This window comes from Schistocerca americana, unplaced genomic scaffold, assembly GCF_021461395.2.
Source record: "Schistocerca americana isolate TAMUIC-IGC-003095 unplaced genomic scaffold, iqSchAmer2.1 HiC_scaffold_662, whole genome shotgun sequence".
Classification (NCBI taxonomy): domain Eukaryota; kingdom Metazoa; phylum Arthropoda; class Insecta; order Orthoptera; family Acrididae; genus Schistocerca; species Schistocerca americana.
The window spans coordinates 37,501-42,500 of NW_025726415.1; the positions used below are offsets into that span (position 1 = coordinate 37,501).

Genomic DNA, 5,000 nt, shown 5'->3' on the forward strand with positions numbered 1-5,000 from the left:
AAGCCGCCTGTCCCTCTAAGAAGAAAAGTAATCGCTGACAGCACGAAGGATGTCACGCGACTAGTTAGCAGGCTAGAGTCTCGTTCGTTATCGGAATTAACCAGACAAATCGCTCCACCAACTAAGAACGGCCATGCACCACCACCCACCGAATCAAGAAAGAGCTATCAATCTGTCAATCCTTCCGGTGTCCGGGCCTGGTGAGGTTTCCCGTGTTGAGTCAAATTAAGCCGCAGGCTCCACTCCTGGTGGTGCCCTTCCGTCAATTCCTTTAAGTTTCAGCTTTGCAACCATACTTCCCCCGGAACCCAAAAGCTTTGGTTTCCCGGAGGCTGCCCGCCGAGTCATCGGAGGAACTGCGGCGGATCGCTGGCTGGCATCGTTTATGGTTAGAACTAGGGCGGTATCTGATCGCCTTCGAACCTCTAACTTTCGTTCTTGATTAATGAAAACATACTTGGCAAATGCTTTCGCTTCTGTTCGTCTTGCGACGATCCAAGAATTTCACCTCTAACGTCGCAATACGAATGCCCCCGCCTGTCCCTATTAATCATTACCTCGGGTTCCGAAAACCAACAAAATAGAACCGAGGTCCTATTCCATTATTCCATGCACACAGTATTCAGGCGGGCTTGCCTGCTTTAAGCACTCTAATTTGTTCAAAGTAAACGTGCCGGCCCACCGAGACACTCACTCAAGAGCACCCTGGTAGGATTGCAACGGGGTCCGCCTCGGGACGCACGAGCACGCACGAGGCGCGTCGCACGCCTTCAGCTCGCCCCACCAGCAGGACGTCCCACGATACATGCCAGTTAAACACCGACGGGCGGTGAACCAACAGCGTGGGACACAAATCCAACTACGAGCTTTTTAACCGCAACAACTTTAATATACGCTATTGGAGCTGGAATTACCGCGGCTGCTGGCACCAGACTTGCCCTCCAATAGATACTCGTTAAAGGATTTAAAGTGTACTCATTCCGATTACGGGGCCTCGGATGAGTCCCGTATCGTTATTTTTCGTCACTACCTCCCCGTGCCGGGAGTGGGTAATTTGCGCGCCTGCTGCCTTCCTTGGATGTGGTAGCCGTTTCTCAGGCTCCCTCTCCGGAATCGAACCCTGATTCCCCGTTACCCGTTACAACCATGGTAGGCGCAGAACCTACCATCGACAGTTGATAAGGCAGACATTTGAAAGATGCGTCGCCGGTACGAGGACCGTGCGATCAGCCCAAAGTTATTCAGAGTCACCAAGGCAAACGGACCGGACGAGCCGACCGATTGGTTTTGATCTAATAAAAGCGTCCCTTCCATCTCTGGTCGGGACTCTGTTTGCATGTATTAGCTCTAGAATTACCACAGTTATCCAAGTAACGTGGGTACGATCTAAGGAACCATAACTGATTTAATGAGCCATTCGCGGTTTCACCTTAATGCGGCTTGTACTGAGACATGCATGGCTTAATCTTTGAGACAAGCATATGACTACTGGCAGGATCAACCAGGGAGCTGCGTCAACTAGAGCTGAGCAGCCGGCCGCCCGGGAGTGTGTCCCGGGGGCCCGCGCGAACACGCAAGCGTCCGCTCAATTATTCTGCAAACAGGAGGAGGCTGAGCTCCCCTGCACCATACACCTCGAAACCCTCTCAGGTCCCGGCGGCGCGCAGCGCCGTCCTAAGTACTTGGTCGGGTTCGAGAGAGGCGCAATCGCCCGGAGTTTGGCGAGTAGACGCTTTAGGTGCGACCACCCGTGCTCCCAACTGAGCTTGCCGCTGCCGACAGAGGCCCGGGAGCGTGCTGTCGTGGCATTGCCGGCGGGAGACAACACGCGCCACCTACGGTGACCGGCAGCTCCAACGCCAGCGCCACAGAAGGACAAAAGCCCCACTTGGGTGCCGAAGCGAACTCTCCCAGCACAGCGCACGCGCCAACACGTCCGCACAGCTGCGATACAAACCACCTGCGAGAACCGCAGAGGCGACCGAGCAGCAGACGGCGTCGCGGCGCCGAGCGCCGGGCGGCGGCGCATCCTCAGCGCACACAGTCCTCAATCGGACCAGCACACTGCAGATGTCCACCGCGCTTCGCACCGGGCCCGCGAGGACCTACTTTGGCCGCACGGCGCCGCGTGCAGGGTGCGCCGGCGCGCAGCTGCGCCGCCTGCCGCCTCCGTCGGCCGGCGCGCCTGCCACTGGCCGCCCCCACCAGCCGGCTGTAGCGCGTGCGCCCACGCACCGCACGGCCAACACGCCGGGAGGCCCCCCCTCACCGGCCGGGGACGGTCCCACCCAGCCACCGCCGCGTATCGCTTCACACCCACATGCCATTCACGTTCGTGGGCATGGTGGGTATCGCTGCAACAACCGGTTGGTAGCTCAACCGATCGTCGCCATCACTGATTCACCCCTAGCGAGAACAACCGCACCACAACGGTTTACCAGTTGTTCATTTGCGTAACGTCACCAGCAAACGTAGGCGTCCATCGCCATTTGCAAATTCAACGATTGTTGCATGCCTGTGTCAGGTGTCACGACACACTGTCTGCCCACATACACGCAACAACATGTCCACGCTTAGCGAACACGTGGAAGGTGGCCCCCGTACGTATGCGATGTCCATTGCGCGAACGACTGTCAACCGGCCTCTGTCGCATGTCGCAGATGTGGAACGCAGTGCACCGTGCTATCACGGTGTGTGAGAAGAGACGACTACGTCTGACAACACGCGCCACTACATCAACAGACGGCTCATGCTGATCGCCATCCAGGGCATACCACACTGCAATCCAGCTCTTATAGGGAGACGACACGTAGCTGAGTGCACAACATTTGGACCGCATGGTTCGCCGTTGTTGGCGCAGTCGTTGTACGGTCACATGTACCACGATGTATCATTCAGTACATGAGGACCAATGTGCAGTACAGTGTGTGATTTGGACGTACAACATCAGCGGACAGTTGACACAGGCCGTACCACAGCGTAGGCTAAGTGCTTCGCCATGCGAATGCCAATGAACAACTGCAAATGCCAATGAACAACTGCAAAGGGCATTGAGCATGTACGTCCTGCTGCCATCCACATTACAGTGTATAGCTGCAAGGTGTTTAACATGAAGCGATACACTGGGGACCGGGCAGTGCGAGTAGCAAACTATATTGCGGGGGTTGCAGTTAGGCAACACTACACTAATTTAACGCGTCGTATGACAATTACAGAGCAGGTTAAGGCCCAACGTGTGTTGGGTTAAGGCCCAACGTGTGTTGGGTTAAGGCCCAACGTGTGTTGGGTTAAGGCCCAACGTGTGTTGGGTTAAGGCCCAACGTGTGTTGGGTTAAGGCCCAACGTGTGTTGGGTTACGTTAAGGGGCAATGTGGGTTACGTTAAGGGGCAATGTGGGTTACGTTAAGGGGCAATGTGGGTTACGTTACGGCGCAATATAGGTTACGTTACGGCGCAATATAGGTTACGTTAAGGGGCAATGTGGGTTACGTTACGGCGCAATATAGGTTACGTTACGGCGCAATATAGGTTACGTTAAGGCGCAATATCGGTTACGTTAAGGCGCAATACAGGTTACGTTAAGGCGCAATACAGGTTACGTTAAGGCGCAATACAGGTTACGTTAAGGCGCAATACAGGTTACGTTAAGGCGCAATACAGGTTACGTTAAGGCGCAATACAGGTTACGTTAAGGCGCAATGCAGGTTACGTTAAGGCGCAATGCAGGTTACGTTAAGGCGCAATACAGGTTACGTTAAGGCGCAATGCAGGTTACGTTAAGGCGCAATGCAGGTTACGTTAAGGCGCAATACAGGTTACGTTAAGGCGCAATACAGGTTACGTTAAGGCGCAATACAGGTTACGTTAAGGCGCAATACAGGTTACGTTAAGGCGCAATACAGGTTACGTTAAGGCGCAATACAGGTTACGTTAAGGCGCAATACAGGTTACGTTAAGGCGCAATACAGGTTACGTTAAGGCGCAATACAGGTTACGTTAAGGCGCAATACAGGTTACGTTAAGGCGCAATACAGGTTACGTTAAGGCGCAATACAGGTTACGTTAAGGCGCAATACAGGTTACGTTAAGGCGCAATACAGGTTACGTTAAGGCGCAATACAGGTTACGTTAAGGCGCAATACAGGTTACGTTAAGGCGCAATACAGGTTACGTTAAGGCGCAATACAGGTTACGTTAAGGCGCAATACAGGTTACGTTAAGGCGCAATACAGGTTACGTTAAGGCGCAATACAGGTTACGTTAAGGCGCAATACAGGTTACGTTAAGGCGCAATACAGGTTAGGTTAAGGCGCAATACAGGTTAGGTTAAGGTACGACATAGGTTAGGTTAAGGTACGACATAGGTTAGGTTAAGGTACGACATAGGTTAGGTTAAGGTACGACATAGGTTAGGTTAAGGTACGACATAGGTTAGGTTAAGGTACGACATAGGTTAGGTTAAGGTACGACATAGGTTAGGTTAAGGTACGACATAGGTTAGGTTAAGGTACGACATAGGTTAGGTTAAGGTACGACATAGGTTAGGTTAAGGTACGACATAGGTTAGGTTAAGGTACGACATAGGTTAGGTTAAGGTACGACATAGGTTAGGTTAAGGTACGACATAGGTTAGGTTAAGGTACGACATAGGTTAGGTTAAGGTACGACATAGGTTAGGTTAAGGTACGACATAGGTTAGGTTAAGGTACGACATAGGTTAGGTTAAGGTACGACATAGGTTAGGTTAAGGTACGACATAGGTTAGGTTAAGGTACGACATAGGTTAGGTTAAGGTACGACATAGGTTAGGTTAAGGTACGACATAGGTTAGGTTAAGGTACGACATAGGTTAGGTTAAGGTACGACATAGGTTAGGTTAAGGTACGACATAGGTTAGGTTAAGGTACGACATAGGTTAGGTTAAGGTACGACATAGGTTAGGTTAAGGTACGACATAGGTTAGGTTAAGGTACGACATAGGTTAGGTTAAGGTACGACAT

General features: G+C 52.2%; 1 non-coding gene across 1 annotated transcript in view; it reads right to left on the reverse strand.

The window, feature by feature from the left end:
- Positions 1-1,508, reverse strand: part of LOC124588893 — a 1,910-nt gene extending 402 nt beyond the window's left edge. The window contains exon 1 of the ribosomal RNA XR_006975822.1: positions 1-1,508. This exon is cut by the window's left edge and continues 402 nt beyond it. This is a non-coding gene — a ribosomal RNA (small subunit ribosomal RNA).
- Between the last annotated feature and the right edge of the window lie 3,492 nt (positions 1,509-5,000).